The 21,509-nt window shown below is 33.9% G+C and overlaps 1 pseudogene; it reads right to left on the minus strand.

Annotated features, from left to right (window-relative positions):
- Positions 1-19,566: 19,566 nt before the first annotated feature.
- The window catches only part of LOC137641849 (piggyBac transposable element-derived protein 4-like), a 2,092-nt pseudogene continuing 149 nt past the window's right edge, over positions 19,567-21,509 (minus strand).

Here is a 21,509-nt window from a genome sequence, read left to right on the forward strand (position 1 = left end):
TGTGTAAGTCCTTGACTACAGTCGCCAGATGCGTCTTGGCGAGCACCATGTAGTGGTCGGGGACTCTAGTGTCACCGGCCATGACGTCAAGCTGGACCTGGAGGGACATGGATGCGGCAAGTCTTTCTTTCGTATCTTGTTCCCGACGAAGGAGGTGGTCATTAAGTTTCGGGAGGTCTCCGTTAAACTGACGTCCAGCAACGTCAGGATCTAGTTTTCCTACCACGAAGGTATGTTGGACATCCTTCCAGTGTCGAGCATCGGGGGGAGTGACCAGGGAGAAGGGTCTGCACTCCTCCAGTGCAGGGAAAGGTTTCCCTTCTTCCACTGCCCTGTGTACCGCTGCGAAGGCCTTTTCCACCAAGGGGAGGATCGCATCATCAGGTGCGACGTAGGTAGGGTGCTTCTTGCTCAACGCCGGAAGCTTTGAGCAGGTAAAACCCCTACTTTTAAGGGTGTTGGCCATCATAGCCTGGGCCTTCGGAAGATCGAACACTATCACCTCCTTAGGTTCGGTCTCTTCTTTAGAGGCAGGTTTGGATCGAAGCCGGACGTAACAGTCCGGGTAAGCCTCAAAACTTGGGAAGAATTCCACTTCTTCCAGGACAACCGAGCTGACCTTCTCACTGATGAAGATCCTGCCCGTTGCGATCGGCATATGCTCGGCATACCTCCAGGGGTTGGCGTGCGAGCATGCAGGGAGGTTCTTAACCGAATTCCTTTTCGGCTCCTTGGAACTTCCCATGGTCCTGATGTATTCGTGTGTCTCACGGAGTTTCTTGTCCATGATGGCTTCGAGCGTCCGAAACATCTCCTGGGCGCTGGTTGGGATGGGGTCCGGGGTGGCGGAGGTAGACGGGAGTGATACTTCCGTCGGTGTAGGAGTTGGGGTGGTGGTGGAAGGCGGAGCGACCTCTTGCTCCGACCCAGCGTAATCCACTTGGTCCTACTCATAGTCCAATTCTTCGGCCATGAGGTTCCTCTCCGTTGTCTCCGACACTTCCGACATACATACCGCGTTGTCGGTATCCAGGCGACACTCGTGCATGGACTGAGCCATGACAACATCGGGTTCCACCGTGATCTGGACGGTGGGGATCTGATCCTTGGGGACCACAGAGTCTGGGGATGCCTTTGGGAACAGTAAGGCCCTCAAGTCTTCGGTGGCAAGGTACGGTCCAGTGGCGTTCTTCTGGAAGCCACGCACCCATTTGCGTAGCTTCTCTCGAGAAGCGTCCTTAACCTCCGCTGAGGGAGGGTTATTGAACGCCTCGACCAGGCGTTCCTGGTAGACCGTACAGTTCAGTGGGTCCCAGAACTTCAGATCACCTTTTTTGTTTGCACAAGGAGCGTGAATCCTACACGCCGTGTGCCCATAAAAGTGCGGGCGCTTCACTCCACAGAAGCCATGGTCGCACTTCACGTACTCCTCCTGTAAGAGAAAGAGGACATGAGTATGGGGGAGTCATAAGGATGACTTCTATTTTAAGGTTAAGTATTAAGTGATTAATCTTTAACCTAATATTCAGTGGTAGAAATACTGTGACGTTCAGAGAGTGGGCGGAAAAGAAGGAGATAGACACATCCTCCGTGTAACCCGCCCGGCCGGTTACCGTAACCTTATCCGTAGGCAATTTGTTGTGACTGAAGACACAGGGCAGAATTCCGCATAGCATGCCGTGTAGGCAGTGGGAATTCTAGTGGGGATTGCCAAGGATATAGAACTGGGACTGAGGCCACTCAGACCCAAGGATTGGGAACGTACAAGATTTCATAGGGTAACGGTCTCCAGTAACCGGCCGTGCTAAGATACACGTAACATGCTGGAAATCTGTGATATGCAAGAAGACAGCATGGTTACTAATGGAACGGTAAGGCAATACCTATCCATTATGTAATCAAACCATCTGGTTGCGATGTAGGGTTATCAACATCAGATGATAGCTAGTAGAAGGGGGTGCAAGTCGCCTTGACGCCTCCGGAAGGCTCCGGCAGACCTCCGGCACGCCGGAGGCCGCTCCAGCAGAGTTTTTGGCATTAGGGAAGACAATATAGAAGTCAAGAGTAATACCAGGGTGGCGGCCGCCGGCACAGCGGCGGTACGCCGGCGGGGAGCGGAGGCTCCGGCAGCCGGAGGTTGCCGGATTGGTGACAGGAACAAGGATGGTTATAGCAGAACCGGACTGCCGGCAGTGGATGCCGGCACTCCGGGGGCCGGCCGGCGGGCGGACGGCCAAGCTATGAGGAAGGGGGAGAGCCATCGGCTGGAAGCCGGCGGCAGGCGACAGTCCCCCGGCACACGGAGGACTGGCGGCCATGGGGGTATGGGGTGAGTCACCAAGGTAGGAGGTGGGTATCGCCGACAGTGGAGGCGGCAAGGGACCGGCACCCAGATAGTGAAGAGACAGAGGGAGGGATGTAAGGGGTCCAGCCATGGACTCCCAGACATCCCCCCTGAGAGGGTGTACCCATGATAGAGGCTGGCTCTATCACCCAGAGGCAGGGGCCGCAGAGGACCGGGAGCTAGGGTAGCCCAAGGGAGGGCTAGGGGACACCCAAAGGGGGGGGGAGACCCCTGCATACAGAACACATCCAGTGGCTAACCCCATAGGACACTATGAAGGGTATATGTACCAGAGCGGACTGTACACAGAAGCTCAAGGTAGCCCTATCACTCCACCCTAAGGAGGAGTTGTAGGACAGGGGACAGATGGGTATAGACTAACCTAAGTATAGGCTAGGCTATACAAGAGATAGGTGGGGAGGGGAGAAGAGAAGAGTCTTCCATGGAAGGGGTTCTGTACCAGAGCGGCCACTAAGGAAGGGAGGACACTCCCTAACCTAAGGTAAGGCAGCCTGACTGAAACGGTGCATGGGTACAGTTTCAGCAAGGAACAGAATGACCCTTCCAAAACCTAACCTAGAGCAGGGATGTATGTCCTGAACTAGGAAGGATAGAAGACATATTGCTATCGCAGGAAAGTCGTAGACTTAGTCCTAGCAATAGAGGAAAGACTAGCCGTTCCTCACTCTCAGGCGCAACCCTAAGGGGGGTTCATTCCCTTAGGGAGGACAGAGAGGCGATAACATACTCTGATAAGAGCTTGATCCCCTTACGTGGTAGGGGGAGCAAGGCTACACAGAGGGAATGCCCAAGGGCAGGGGGATGAAGGAAGCATATAGGGGTCCTACATGTAGGTTAGGTTAGGAAGGCACACTAACTAACCTATCCCCTATATGGTCCCTGAAGGCGAAAACACTTGCATCACAGTCAATAGTATTGTAAAATAATGCCACTATCTTCATAAGTAAGCTTAGGATCACTGATAAAATCATGCATGAACACTAATATAGGTGCTCTGGCCTGGGGGCTATAGTAGCCAACTGGTATGGGGTCAATCGATGACCGGTAAAAAAGCGTCAGAACACGATATAAAAGTTCCTAGCTGTGAAGACTAAATAAACTAATATTATCGATTAGTAAATAAGGCCGGAAGCGTTGTTGTGGCTAACTAAATAAGGCATGCAGAACAACAACGACGCCATAAAATGGCGGGTCCGGTAGAGACACAGCTCTGCCACAAAACAACAATTATCTCGAAAATTAATATTTACTTTACGGTCAGAGCTTAACTAAACAATACTGGAACCTTGTACTCAACTTTCCAGAAGAAGGCGAGGCCGAAGGTAGCGACATGATAAAGATGCAAGACGATAAAGTTAGCACAGGGAAAATCCGTCTAAGTAAGGCGAGCTACTGTACAAAGGATGAGGACGGACGTGGCGTCATCTAGCGGTGGCGCCCGTTTGTTTACGTCTCGAGTACCAAAAGTAGCCACGGAAGGGATTAGCTGTGGAACAGCTCCCCAGCTATTCTCTGTTCCTCCATATCGAAGTGTTAACTCTGTATGAGGTGCAGATAGCTATGTGGCGCGTTGATACATGCGTCCCCTGTTGATATACGATGTCTTAAAGGGAAACCTTTAGGATACTCGCTCCAGAAGTTAGAATTCTGTGATAACCTGTGGTTAAATTCTCTGGGAATACCTTAGTAGTTATATACCCAAGGAAGCTACCAAAAAGGAACCTTCCATCAATATATATATATACACACACACACACATATATATATATATATATATATATATATATATATATATATATATATATATATACATATATACACACATTCATATACATATATATATATATATATATATATATATATATATATATATATATATATATATATATATATATATATATATATATATATATATATATGTGTGTGTGTGTGTGTGTGTGTGTGTGTGTGCGTGTGTGTGTGTGTAAGAATATAATTTAAGAATTTATACTTTGTATTCTTCTCACATACCGTAATCTAAAAATAATTAACGTTAGATAATATCGTCACCCTCATAAACTAACTGCCTAAGTCATTTTCTCCACTTGTCGGGAAATAAAAAAACTTCTCATTTCCTAATTCTTTATATCATTGTATTGAGCTTCAATTAACAAACTCTAATTCACAAATTCTTCTGCTAAGAATTTGTGAATTGAAACTCAAGACAATGATAAAAAGTATTAGGAAATGAGAAGGTACATATCTAATGCTTACGTAATTTAGAACAGAAAACAATAATGAGTCGAAATGTCCAAGTTTTAATATATCCTTAACACCTTTAACATAATCCTCTCCAGTGTTCCCCTTCACTGCCAGCAGGTCATAATCTAATCTTCCCCTCCCTCCTTCCTTTCTCTCAAGACCTCAATTTCTTCATTCCCTTATCCAGTTCCCTCATCCATCTTCGTTGAAAAGGCTTTAAAGGCCGCTCATGAATGGCAGAGGCAAGGGACAGTGACAGTGCCCTATCCAGTAAGACAATGCCCCAGAGATTAACCATAGTTCATATGATCAGTGCCCAAGGCCCCTCTCCCCCCAAGTTAGGACCAAGGAGGGACAGGTAATGGTTGGTGATGACACAGCAGATAGTCTATAGGTTCCCTAAACCGACGCATCCTTAGCTCATAAGTAGGCCGAGATTGCAGCGACCAAAGGAACTAACGAGTTTTAGCGAGAATAGAACCCCAATCTGGCAAACTCGAGGCAATGACACTATCACCAGGCTACCAAAACCCATAATATATGTGTTATGGATCTAGACAATTAAAGGTTCGCTTACTCTTAAGGAGGTATAATGTACTTTATTTTTATTTATTTATCTTTTGAATTTTCCTAAGTTTACTCTCAGATACATACACACAAACACACACATAAACGTGTGTCAAAGACAAGAGGAGAATCTGCAGTAATCATATTTGGAACAGGCAGCAGGAATGAACGAGGAAACAAACTTGTACAATTATTGGAAGAAATAATGATTATTTTTTTTTTATCAAAAGGAAACGGGAAAATGGACAGATTTTTTTATATATATATAAAAAAGACGTGGAAAATGGATATAGAAAATCTGAGAAGGAAATACATTTTATTCGTATTGAAAAAAGTTATTTTATTTAAATATGTAACAGGTATAAAGTTAAAGTAAAGCAACCAAAGATTAGTGAGAAGCCCTATTTGTATAGATCTAAGGATATAAAGAGAAAAACTTAATTTAAGAAAGAAAATAAACCATCCTGTAAGAAAAAAATCTGATGATTTTAGTTTAGCAATACAAAATAGATAATCTCAGCTGCATGAAGAAATGAAAGCAAATAAAGAATAAATCAACAGTAATTTGACAACATTTTTATTAAAATCAGTGCAAACATATGTGGAAAAGTTTCCAGATAAGATCAAGGAAAACTGTCAGAGAAGACAAAAAATCTAATAAAGAAAAGATTGGAAATAAAGGTTAAATCACGAGAGATGAAATAGAATTAGCAAAACTATACCACCCCCCCTTAAAAAAAAAATGAAAAACCCAGGACATAAAATTGATGAATATATTAATTTGAAAAGAGTACCAAGTGAATTTTGCTTTAAAAAGGAAAATGGATATATTATTAAAAAAAAAAAATAAATCTTAAGTTTCATCTATTGGTTTGAATTATCCTATCAAAATATTCACTAAATTGATGGAAAGTCGATTATGATATAAGAAGCTTATCTATAAAACAACTAAATTCCTCAATAATCTATTGTAGCTGTATGTTTGCACTCACTTTGTATTCTTTGATAATATATTACGGAAACGATTGCAGAAGAAAATATCTGAATGTAAAGATAAGCGGCTTAGGTTGTTCTCTTTAAAACTAAAAATTTGGGCATACACACACACACACATACTCTCTCTCTCTCTCTCTCTCTCTCTCTCTCTCTCTCTCTCTCTCTCTCTCTCTCTCTCTCTCTCTCTCTCTCTCTCTCTTTATATATATATATATATATATATATATATATATATATATATATATATATATATATATTTCTAATATACTCTGTAATTCAATTTTAAACGTTAAAGCTAAGAGCAAATCTTCTAATCAGCTTTGAGTCATCAACGGAAAGATTTTGAAACTATTAAAATATGTCCAATACTGATGGCCAGCTGGGTGCTGTTGCAGACATAAGTGGCTCGGTTTTAAATCCTGCAAATGTACGATTCAGTATCTTTTTGCTGGAAACATTGTAATTGTTATTTTGCTTCACCATTCTCTGTTGCTTTATATTTCTCCCTTGATCATATTATAAGTTTAGAATAAGTTCATCTTATTAAAAATATTCATACTTTATTTCCATATATACCAACTTCTAAACAGAGATCATCTGATATATTCTTTAATATTAAATCATTTTCAATCGACGTGATGAAAAAGATATGAAAGAATAAATAAAACAAAAATTGTTCATCTGTGAAATATTTCTTACGTTGAAGGTGAAAAGTCAAAAACTATTTGCTGTCTTTCACGTAGATCATTCACTTCCTCTTTTCCGAGAGGACAGTTAATTGGTTATGTACTTGTTGCTATATATATATATATATATATATATATATATATATATATATATATATATATATATATATATATATATATAGATATATATATATATATAAATATCTATATATATGTATATATAATTATTTAAATATATATATATATATATATATATATATATATATATGTATATATGTATATTTAAATACATATATATATATGTATATATATGTATATTTAAATACATATATATATATATATATATATATATATATATATATATATATATATACATACATATATATATATATATATATATATATATATATATATATATATATATATGTATAAATATATATATATATATATATATATATATATATATATATATATATATATATATATACAGAGAGAGAGAGAGAGAGAGAGAGAGAGAGAGAGAGAGAGAGAGAGAGAGAGAGAGAGAGATTTATACGCTCAGCTTAATGCCTAGACTCTATAACTGAGGTCAATGTATAAATAAAACTAGTGTTGCATGATCCAACTCATTCACAGAGACCAAAAAAAAAAAATCTAGATCTGAGATTCTAGAGTTTTGAAATGCTATTTACGAGGCCATTCCAAAAATTACCATATATATATATATATATATATATATATATATATATATATATATATATATATATATATATATATATATATATATATATATATATATTTATATATATATATATATATGTATATATATATATATATATATATATATATATATATATATATATATATATATATTATTACTTTCCGGCAATAATTTTTCTATATGATAAACCTGCTTATAAATGTAATTTGCAAACACGGTACATATTGACATTATTTCATCATTGAAACATAAACACAATAGGTTTAAAGAAACTTGTGAATGTTAGCATAAGTAAAGGCTGAGTTTTTGTTTCTACCAAAATCAAGGATTTATGATTTCCTGTTGTTTGGCAAAGATCAAAGTAACTTATGATATTTAGCATTATTTTGAAGGTCTTTGTGTTATTTTACCAAAGTATGTATATTGTTCATAATATTCCTTTTATTAGAATTGTACAACAGGAGTCTTTTATCATAGAAATTAATCAAGATGCTGAAATTACAATAGTTGAGGATATATAATAGAGATAACACAAATTTATATATGTAAATATACTTCATACGATAGCAAACTAAAGCAGAGGATATTCCAACAAGTAAGAAAAAGAATTTTACGTGGTCAGGACATGGCTCCCTAGCGATTACAAAGTAAAAAGCGGAAGAAAAGACGATGTATATATGTTGCTTTCAAATGTCACTTTTTTCACACATAATTTCTCTCCTATTGAAATAATTGAATGTATACAATATTGGCTATGATATTGCCTCGTCTTTTTTTTTCAGGTTCAAATTATGAAAATCGGTAATGAAAAAAATAATAGCACCTTTTCCCTGGAAATCTCATATTTTCAGGATTGAGTCTTCATTTATGTTTTTTTTTTTTTTTTTTTTTTTAGAAGTTCACTTTATAGAATTTGGTATGCATAACTAAGATTTTATAGCATTCTTTTACCCCACCAGTGGGGATCGTATGGACATAATCATCATATTTCAGGGTTATTTACTAACTGGTGGTGATCCCTGTCCCCTAAATCCAAAAAAAATATCGCTTCCTCAACGCACCTATATACGCTACATGTACCAAATGAACACTCATGATATATTCTTGTCTGTGATTTTTATTTGGGGGAAATTCTACGCTTTTGGCCCATTTAGTTATCGTGTCTAACACAATATACATCTTTTAGCATAATCATAACGAGGTGTATGTCATTGGTTGGAGCACACGTAAAACTTTTTAAATAATAATCTAATGTTATTCCTCATATAATATTTTATTTTAGTTGTTTATTATTTCTCTTGTTTATTTATATCCCTAAATCTTTTCCTCAATGAGATAATTTTCCTTGTTGGATCCCTAGGGATTATAACATCCTGCTTTTGCATATATGGTTATAGCTTAACTACTGTAGTAATAATAATAATAATAATAATAATAATAATAATAATAATAATAATAATAATAATAATAATAACAACAGGCATAATAATAATAATAATAATAATAATAATAATAATAATAATAATAATAATAATCGATTTTATGGCTGGGAAATTGCTTTTTATCATAGTCTAATATATAATATCATTAAAATATTTATTTTTATGATTTACGAAGTTATATGATTTCGTATTACTTTGCAAATCTCACTTGTATACTAAGGAGCAATTGTATGGCCGTATATATGAATGTATATATATATATATATATATATATATATATATATATATATATATATATATATATATATATATATACTCATTTATATATGTATATATATATACACATATATATATATATATATATATATATATATATATATATATATATACATATATATATATATATACATATATATATATATATATGTATATATATATATAAATATATATATATATATATATATATATGTATATATATATATATATATATATATATATATAGATTCATTTATACAGCCATACACTTGCCCCTTATATATATTTATATACATATATATATAAATATATATATATATATATATATATATATATATATATATACATATATATATATATATATATATATATATATATATATATATATATATATATACATGTGTGTGTGTTTGGTTGCCTCCATGCGTACCTCCATATGTCTGTACGTCTCTTGCATATAAAATGATTAACTACAGCCTTAAAATTAATGATCGTCTAAAATACTAAATAGCCTACAATTTGAGACACTGAGACATTCAGGCCATAAGTAGAACATAAAATTGGCCATTTAATGGAATTCTGAGACGAGATGGATGCATCACCTTTACGAGGTCTTCAGAATCCCTATTTATGTGAGACGCGAAAGCTGCTTCTTCAGGATACAAAATAATTACACTTTAGAAAAAGGAAATTTTACTCTGCACTAAAAGTTCCTAAGGGTCTCGGCATTTCATAATATATGAGATTAACTCATTTGGATTAAGCTTTCTTCGTTAATAGTTAATAATTAGTTGTTAAATGTTTTTACTGACATGTGGAAGATTTTATTTAAACAGCGTGCCTTATGCGATAACGATCTTTTATTCCTATTAGATAATGATCAATTTTACTTTTAATATTGCATACCAATACAATTTTTTGCGAGTAAATTTTCTTATGGTGGCCGATGTGGTACCGTCCCTGAGTGGTGAACGCTATACTGGGGTTCGAGTCTTTTTCAAACTCGTTAGTTTCTTTGGCCGCTGTAACCTCACCATCCTTGTAAGCTAAGGATAGGGGAGTTTTGGGGGACCCTACAGGTCTATATGCTGAGTTATCAGCAGCCATTGCCTGGCCCTCCTTGATCTTAGCTTGGGTGGAGAGGGGTATTGGGCATTGTATGATCAGTCTTTATGGTATTGTCCTGCTCGGTAGGGCAATGTCACTGTTGTTTGCCTCTGCCATTCATGAGCTTCTTTTAAACTTCTAATCCTATATCTATAACTGTAATTTTGTAAATATACAGTACTCTCAAGTTTTAGAACTGTAAATCAATCAATGAATATTGATTTTTATATCATTTTGATATACAAACTATATGATCTTGAATTGGAGACATAAAAAAGTAATTTTAGTGGAGAGGGAAATAAGCAGAAACTTGTTTATTTGACTTAATTAGGTCTACTTGTAAAAATCTCTAACTAATTTCCTAAAAAACATTTCACCAAATTTATTATCAAAAGCAATATTTTACAGTTTCATCTTGATCTAAAAGAGAAGAAGGACTCTTATGACCGATAGCTAGTAAGTTTTTTTTACGACGTTTTAATCACTATATTTCATCATGGAGCATTCATTATAATATGATATATAAGTATATTATATTAAATTATATTATATTATATTATATTAAATTATGTTATATTATATTATATTATATTATATTATATTATATTATATTATATTTTATAATCAGTTTATCAAATAATTGCTTAGTAACTATTACATATGCATATAATTCATCGTATTTCAGTCATTCAAAATATTGAAAAATCAATAATACTTTTGAATGGTTTTGTGGAGAGAGTGCGAGAAAATGTAATGGAAATACTCATAAATTTAGAGTTTATCGCATAAAACCAAATACGCAGAAATTAAGCTAGAAATTAGCAATAGGTGTTAATTACTTTTATAATAGTTTTCAGAGAGAGCATTAATTTCGCTGATAATCAAATTATCCCCAAACTATTATGAATAATTACGCAGGCAGGTTCTAACTAAACACTGTGCATACATACCACACACATTCATATACACGCACTCACACACTCATGTAATATATACTGTATCCCTTTCTGAGTGGGGATACCTTAACGTGGTGAAAGGGTTTGTGTATCGCCATGATCAGCTAAACTGCAATAGTAATAGCCACTCATACTACTGTAAAGTAAGTTATTTTGCTGTCAGGGAACAGACTAATGATTCCCACCATCACCAATCTGCAGTGGCCTGCGTAGTGATGAAAATGGCCAGACCCTTAGACAAGACTAACTGCATGCGTGAGGCCATGGTCTTGAAGTGGGCTAGAAACGACTGCATCTGTTGTTGTTGCATATATACATTATATATATATATGTACAGTATATATATATATATATATATATATATATATATATATATTCATATATATATATATATATATATATATATATATATATATATATATACACACACATATGTATATATATATATATATATATATATGTATATATATATATATATATATATATATATATATATATATATATATATATATATGTATATATATATTTATATATATACATATATATATATATATATATATATATATATATATATATATATATATATCTATATATATATATATATATATATATATATATATATATATATATATATATATATATATATATATATATATATAAAGAGAGAGAGAGAGAGAGAGAGAGAGAGAGAGAGAGAGAGAGAGAGAGAGAGAGAGAGACTTGTACGAATTAGAAATTCTCATGAACCTCTCTCCCCAATCTTCCCTATGATATTCATAGTGTTATGACTACCACTTTTCTCAAAGTTTTTTTTCCTGATTATTATTATTTAGGAATTTCTTAGTTATCTCAAGTCTGTATATTCTTAAGAAACATATTTTATCCTTAATTAAAAAACTTTTTGTTATTATTTTTTTTTCCATAGAGAGTTCATCCTTAGGAAATGTTTTGTCACAAATTTTAAATAAAAATCGTGTTCTATTTTGGAGTAAACTATAATGAAAGCAGTTAACAGATGCGTTCACGAACTAAATTTATGCCATAAGTTATATCCCCCCAACCATAAAAATTCTAGATTACTTTATCCGTGTCCATTAAGTTTTGTATAATAAACAACAGTTAAGGGTCATACAACCAGAAAAATAATACGAATTTTCCGTGATTATTCATTTTCAAAACTTTATCAATATCCACACATTCACGTATGTCATTTAAAAGTTGCTTTATTCTATATATATTCATCTATGAAAAAGCAAAAAATCTATTGGTAGGATTAATTTATGGCAATTGTCTATGACTTATTTTGGTAAATTAATAATTGACTATGGAAACGATCTTTATAGGTCATCATAGATAAATACAAATTTTTTTTTTTGATATCTTCAAAGTGGCAGAAATGAGTGAGAAGGTCAGACGTCATGAGCAAAGCCACATCTTTATCTCTGGCCCAATCCCGCCCCCCAAAGAGAAATAAGATAAAAATTGTTTTCGCAAAAGTCATCAAAAAGATCTAAAAAATTTCCAACTTATTTTCCCGGACATGATTAAACCCCAATGGAATTGCTGAACCAGAAAGAGTCTGGCTCGTGAGATCCCATACACACTGAGTCGGATGTAGTGTCTGGAAGTGCCATATGGGGAGGACGACTCCTTAACAACCTGGAAACTCATCTGGTCTGACCTAAAAGGGACAAATCTCTTCCACAAGACGAAAGGCCTTAGAAGATGTAATATACACACACACACACACACACATATATATATATATATATATATATATATATATATATATATATATATATATATATATATATATATATATATATATATATATATATATATATATATATATATATATATTTATATTCTATTGTTTCCAGACAGTAATTTTTCTTTATGATAAACCTACCTGTAAATGCAATTGGTAAACAAAGTATACATTGACATTAATGCATAAATTGAAACAATCATAATATGTTTAAAGAATCTGGTGAAGCTTAGCTTAAGAGCAAGCTAAGTTTTTGTTTCGACCAAAATCAATGTTTTTATGATTTCCTGTTATTTGGCAAAGATCAAAGTAACTGATGACCTTTAGCATAATTTTGAATGGGTTTGTGTTATTTTTCCTAAGGTTGTATAGTGTTCATGAAATTCTTTTTATTAAAATTATACATTAGGAGTCTTATATAAGGAGTAAAGACTGCATAAGCTTTATCAACGGAAGAATTATATCATCAAAAGTAATCAAGCTGCTGAAATTACAATTGTTGAGGATATATAATAGAGAAAACACATATTTATATATGTAAATATACTTCATACGATAGCAAACTAAATTAAAATGCATTCTAATAATATGTAAGAAAAAGAAATTTACGTGGTCAGGACATATAATGAGAATGCCAGATAATTGACATTAAGAATGACGGAATGGGTCCCTACAGATTACAAAGTAAACAGCGGAAGGAAAACGATGTATATATGTTACTTTTAAATGTCACTATTTTTTTCATATATAATTTCTTTCTTATTAAAAAAATTGAATTTATGAAATATTGGCTATGACATTCCCTCTTTTTTTCAGGTTCAAATGATGAAAATCGGTAATGAAATAATTAATAGCACATTTTCCCCGGAAATTTCATATTTTTAGAAATCTGTATTCTTTTTTTTTTTTTTTTTTTTTCTTTTTTTTTTTATAGAAGTTCGCTGAATAGACTTTCGTATGTATAAGTATGATTTTATAGCAATCCTTTACCCCACCAGTGGGGATGGTATGGATATAATCATCATATTTCAGGGCTATTTACTAACTAGTGGTGAGCCCTGTCCCCTAAATCCAAAAAAATATCGCTTCCTCAACACACCTATATACGCTACATGTACCAAATGAACACTCATGCGCAGGACTGGCTAACTTGATATAATCTCATCTTTGTTTTTTATTTTGGGAAATTCTACGCTTGTGGCCTATTAAGTTATCGTGTCTGACAGATTTTGCATCTTTTAGCATAATCATAACAAGATGTATGTGATTGGTTGGAACACACGTAAAACTTTTTAAATACTAATTAAATGTTGTTACTACTCATATAATATCTTTTTTTTTAGTTGTTCATTACTTCTCTCATAGTTTATTCATTTCTCTAATTCCTTTCCTCACTGGCAAATTTTTCCCTATTGGAGCCCTTGGCTTATAGCATCCTGCTTTTCTAACTAGGGTTGTATCTTAAGTATTAGTAATAATAATAATAATAATAATAATAATAATAATAATAATAATAATAATAATAATAATAATAATAATAATAATAATAATAACAATAATAATAATAATAATAATAATAATAATAATGGATTTTATCTCACTGTCAAATATACAATATCATTAAAATACTTATTTTTTTGATATACGATGTATGATTTCGTGTTACCTTGCCAATCTCCCTTAGAAACTAACGAGCAAGTCTATGGCTGTATATATATATATATATATATATATATATATATATATATATATATATATATATATATATATATATATATATATATATATATATTATTATTATTACTATTATTATTATTATTATTATTATTATTATTATTATTATTATTATTATTATTATTATTATTACTTGCTAAGCTACAACCCTAGTTAGAAAAGCAGAATGCTATAAGCCCAGGGTCTCCAATAGGAAAAATAGCTCAGTGAGGAAAGGAAACAATGAAATAAGAGAAGTAATTAACAATTAAGATAAAATATTTGAAGAACAGTAACAACATTAAAATAAATATTTATATATAAACTATAACAACATTAACAAAACAAGAAGAGAAACTAGACAGAACAGAGTGCCCGAGTGTAACCTCAAGCAAGAGAACTCTAACCCAAGACAGTGGAAGGCCATGGCACTGAGGCTATGGCACTACCTAAGACTAGAGAACAGTGGTTTAATTTTGGAGTGTCCTTCTCCTATATGTATATTTACATATATATGTGTATATATACATATATATATATATATATATATATATATATATATATATGTATATATATATATATATATATATATATATATATATATATATATATATATATATATATATATATATATATATATATATACATACACACACACAAACATATATATATATATATATATATATATATATATATATATATATATATATCTATATATATATACACAGGTGTGTGTGCTTCATGCGTCTGTACGTCTCTTGCATATAATATGATTAACTGCAGCATTAAAATTAGTGATCGTCTAAAATATAATAAATACCCTGCAATTTGAGACACTGAGATATTTCGGCCATAAGGAGACCATAAAAATGGTCATTTAATGGAAAGCTATGACGAGATGGATGCATCACCTTTACGAGGTCCTCAGAATCCCTCTTTATGTGAGATGCGAAAGCTGCTTCTCCAGGCTACAAAATAATTACACTTTAGAAAGAGGAAAGTTTACTCTGCGCTAAAAGTTCCTAAGGGTCTCGGCACTTTATAATATCGGAGATTAAGTCATTCAGATTAAGACACCCTCGTTAATAGTTAATAGTTAGTAGTTAAAAGTTTTTACTGAAGTGATCAGGATTTTAGTTAAACAGCGTGTCTTAAGCGAAAACGATCTCCTATTCTCATACAATAATTGTGAATTTTACTCTCAATATTGCATAACAATGAAATGTTTTGCACGTAGATTTTCTCATGCACGAACTATATCTTAAGTGGCCGATGTGGTAACGTCCCTGGATGGTGAACGCCAGACTAGGGTTTGAATCCGGCTCATATTCGTTAGTTTCTCTGGTCGCTCTAACCTCACCATCCTTTTAAGCTATGGGTGTTGGTTTTGGAGAGCCTACTGGTCTATCTGCATAGTTATTAGCCTCCGTTGCCTGGCTCTACTAGGTCCTAGATTGGGTAGAGAGGGGGCTTGGGAGCTGATCGTATGCATATATGGTCAGTCTCTAGGGCATTGTCCTGCTCGATATGGCAGTGTCACTGTCCCGTGCCTCTGCCATTAATGAGCGTTCTCTAAACCTGTATGATGCTCTCAACTTGTATAGTCAGAGAATCAATTAATATAAATTTTTAGAACTTTTTGAAATACAAATTCTGATCTCGAATTGGATAGAAAAAAAAGTGTTTGTAGTGGAGACGAAATTAAGCAGAAACTTACGAAATGTTTATTGGACCTAATAAGTGCTACTTGTAAAAGTCCTAACTAATTTCTTAATGAATTTTTAACTGCAATTATTATCAAAAGGATTATCTTACAGTTTTCTCATGATCTAAAAGAGAAGAAAGATTCTTATGAACGTTAGCTAGTAAGTTTCTTACGAGGTTTTAAAAACTATAATTAATTATGGAGCATTCCTTATTATATGATATATAATTCTATTGTAATATATTATATTAAATTATATTATATTATAATATATCATAATATATTTTATTATATCATATTATATAATCAGTTTACCTAATAATTACTCAGTAACTATTACTTAATATGCATATAATTCATTGTATCTCAGTCATTCATCAATTAAATATCGAAAAATCTATAATGCTTTGAATGGTTCTATATATATATATATATATATATATATATATATATATATATATATATATATATATATATATATATATATATATGTATATATATATGTATATATATATATATATATATATATATATATATATATATATATATATATAGAGAGAGAGAGAGAGAGAGAGAGAGAGAGAGAGAGAGAGAGAGAGAGAGAGAGAGAGAGAGAGAGAGAGAGAGAGAGAAAATTAATGGGAATACTCATAAATTAAGGATCTATCAAACACACACAAAAAAAAGATACTCAGAAATTATGCTTGGATTTAGTAATAGGTGTTAATTACTGTTATAATCGTTTTCAGAGAGAGCATTAATTTCTCTGATAGTCAAATTAACCCTAAAGTATTATGAATTATTATGCAGGCAGGTTCTAACAAAAAACTGTGCATATATATCAAACATATTCATACACATACACACAATCAAACACACATGTGATATAAACTATATCCCTTTCTGAGTGGGGATATCTTAACGTGGTGAAAGGGTTTAAGTATCGCCATGATCAGGTAACGTGCAGTAGTAATAGCCACTCATACTACTGTGCAGTAGGTTATTTTGCTCTGAGCTATCAGACTAAAGTTTCCAACCATCACCAATACGCAGTGTCATCGTAGTGATGTAATTGGCCAATTCCCAGGCAAGACTAATGGCATGTCTGAGACCATGGTCTTGTAGTGGGCTAGAAACGACTGCATTTGTTGTTGTTTTATATATATATATATATATATATATATATATATATATATATATTTATATCTATATATATATATATATATATATATATATATATATATATATATATATATATATATATATATATATATATATATATATATATGAAGCAGTAGGATGTATTTATTTTTCCTGTTTGTGAATTCCTTTTACTTCAAGGTATATCAAGAATCTCATCAGATGTTCTAGTATGATTTAGAAATTGTGATGAAGCTCTCCCCTAAATCTCCTATATGATCATCAGAGTGTTATGACTAACACGTTTCTCAAAGTTTTTTTTTCTAATGATTATTATTTAAGAATTTTCTAGTTTTTGATTTTTTTCCATTTATCTTATTTTGATTCTATCATATTTTTTTTCAATCCTTAATTCAAAAACTTATCATTAATTTTTTTTCTCATAGTGAGCTAATTCTAAGGAAATGCTTTGTAGTACATTTTAAATCATAATCGTGTTTTATTTTGGAGTGAATTATAACGAAAGCAGATAACAGATGCGTTCACGAACTAGATTTATGCTATAAATTATATCCCCCAAACCATAAAAAATCTAGATTACTATAGCCATGTCCATTAGCTTTTGTTGAATAAACAACCCTGGACAGGTAACGGTAAATATCGCGTTACCTATTAAGGTAAAGCCGAGCATATATAACCAGCCGTAAAAAAGTTATTTTATAAAATATTTCCCAATAAGTTGTAAAGACAATTAGGGTTTGGCTTATTGGTTTCAACAACCCTTAATACTATTCTAGTGTTTAAATCAAACTAAGAAGAGGAAAAATATTTTAACCAAATATTTAAAAAAATAAGTTTCATTTTTTAATCAATTACAGTAAAAAATTTACAGAAAATAACAGAATTCAAATATTTACATAATCTCCACAGGACTCCATCCCAGGTGGTGTCTTGAGCACTGTAGAAAATCTGAAGGAAATTCGTCGAAAACGGAGAGAGCTGAAAGCATGAGAGAAACGTGAATTAAAATTTTTCGCAAAAAAGCACAAAAAAAAATGGATCCTTTTATTGGTTACCAAATGACTATTATATGCAAATGAAAATTACTGAAACTTATGTAATATACTGGTGTATGATCTAAGAATACAATTATCATATAGAAATTATATATTTGCGCACTTTAGTTTGAAAAAGATAAGTAAATGATAGTACCACCTTTTGAGGGATGATTTTTCATGCAATTCCTTCAAATAAAATATGTGGTACATCATCACATATGAGCTCAATCACACTGAAAATTACGTGATTTATAGAGAATTTCATAAGGAACAAGAATATAACAAGTTTATAGTACTTACAATAAAAACCGAGTCACAAGGGCAAGCAGAGTCCGAGGTTGTGCGGGTGTCGCATGCAGCATCTGTTGGAGGAAAAACAAGTGATTAGAAGCATGAATGAACACATGCATTCAAGACGTCATTTGACCTACTAGATAGTGTTATATTTCGTTAAAATTTCACCTGGACCCTTATAGACGATGTGCAGTCAGTTTTAAGTAAGAAATAATCAAAATAACAAAAAAAAAATATATCCGCTAAGGGACAATAAACTTGAGAGGGCCGAGTTATCAGCCACTTTTTTCTTAGAAAGTGCTACATAACTCTCAATACACGAGCACAATCACACTGAATATTACATAATTTATAGAAAATTTCATAAGGAACAGGAAATAGCACTTACAATAAAAACCGAGTCACATCATAACTTTGAGCAAAAAATAATTAGGAAAATAGGAATCTGTAAACCCCGAATTGAACACAAAAATTGAGGGGGACGACTTTTCATGAAAATGATATATTCTCAAAACTTTACTGCAACATGAAAGAAATTATGTGGTGTCTTACCTAGACATTTTTGCAATTGGCACAGCAGATAACCTGGTGAATGGCACAGACAGGTTTATGACAATGAACACAAGATATTCTGCTTTTCTTGTGGGTGTCGCTGGGACACATGTAACATCTTGTGCGCGTTTCCAACCTTGAGGACGCTGCTTCTTGTGGTAATTCAGGAAGATTGAATGTTGTTCTCATGATATGTTTCAGACCACGAGAGAGAAAAGTGAAGAGTTTGTACCTACGATTTACCCATTCGTAGCACAAACCCTCCATCAGCTCCTTGTAGAACTGCCGTCTACTCTTCTTTGGAAGACTCGTGTTGTTGGTGTACAGAATATAGGAGTTCACCACCACCATGTTGAGCATTCCAAAGAAGTATGCTAGAGGCCATCGTCTCGTCTTTCCTACGCAGGAACTGATGCTGCATAGCTGATCAAAGCAATCAACTCCACCCTTAGTTGCATTGAAGAACATCTGAATGTCAGATTTGTAGTTCTCTATGACTGAAGGCTGGTGGTGGAATGTCGACAGCAGAAGAACCCACTTAGTGGAGTTGACCCTCTGGCAATACAAGGTGACGTTGTGGGCATAGGAGAATGCAGCCACAGAAGAACCAACTTCCATCTTGTTGATGACACACTGAGGAATATAGGGCTTCAGTCTGATGGTCCCTACCAGGTCCATGCCAACATCCCTCAGCGACAGGGCTAAGGGCAGGGAGCGGAACCAACTGTCTGTTGTCACTGTCCTTCCTCGTCTGTGGTATGGCTGAACAAGCTCCATAGTAAAAATCTCTCCTAACGTCATCCCCTTAGGAAGCTCAACACTCCCCTTGCCCATGTAGGGGATCGCGTTGATAAAAGTATAGCAATTATGAATAAATAAAAATCACTAAATAGAATAATAAAAATAAAAATATTAACAATGAAAATAAACAAGCAAAATATATCACAAATATATATATAAAACAAGTATTATCATGAATTATTTATGTCATAAATTTACTTACTTTGCTTGTTTATTTGGTATGAACATTTTGAAAGGGCATCGTCCACGGAAAGGAATCAACTGCTCATCAACAGTTATATGAGGCCCTGGCTTATAGTTCTCCTGGCAGTGCTGGATGAGCATATTCCAAAGCTTGCAAATGGGGCCATCTTGTCTGTCTTGCGACGTTCCTGTCGAGTGGCACTGTCGTCGAAGCGGATGACTCGTAGAAGGGAGGCAAACTGGTGCCTAGTCATGACAGCTCCGTAGATGTGAGAGCCATCAAGCAAAGACCACATGTCCGATGTGACCACGTGGTTGTCCTTCCGTATTCCCGACAGGATCAAAAGAACAAGGAAAACCTTCAGTTCCATCACAGAGACTTCCCCAAATGTGTAGCTACCAGCCCTCTTGAATTGTGGTCTCAGAGTCTTTATCTTCCGGTTGGTCTCCTACACAAATGGCGGCATTCATTGTGGCATCAAAGAAGAGACCAAAGAAATCACAGGGCTTTGTAATGCCTTGTACTATGGTGCTGGAACTCCCCATGGGGATGTAATGGGTATCATATCTAGGCAGGTCTAGATTGGCATCCCGGTGCCAAACTGTGCCATCCCTTGCCTTGACACTCCTCTTTCAGCTTCTTGAAAGCAATTCATACAGCACCATGCAACTGGCCCCTTCTCCTTTTCCTGCTGTGCAGTTCTGCAGACGTCAAGTTCTCTGATGGTATGTCATGAGACATACCATGGGATGTACAGGGTCTTGAAGGGGGGTCGTCAGGGTCATAAAAGACTTCCTTGTCTGCTGGCATGATGTCCAAATCATTCATAATAATATTGACAAACATAGTAACATCGGAGACCCCAGGCTTAGACTTCTTACAATGTTTGGAAGCGGGCCAAGGGGCGTGGGAACTTGTCGAAGCTGTCAAAGCTGAGGGGGACACCTTGGAGCTGCTT

This window comes from Palaemon carinicauda, chromosome 1 (genome assembly GCF_036898095.1).
Source record: "Palaemon carinicauda isolate YSFRI2023 chromosome 1, ASM3689809v2, whole genome shotgun sequence".
NCBI lineage: Eukaryota > Metazoa > Arthropoda > Malacostraca > Decapoda > Palaemonidae > Palaemon > Palaemon carinicauda.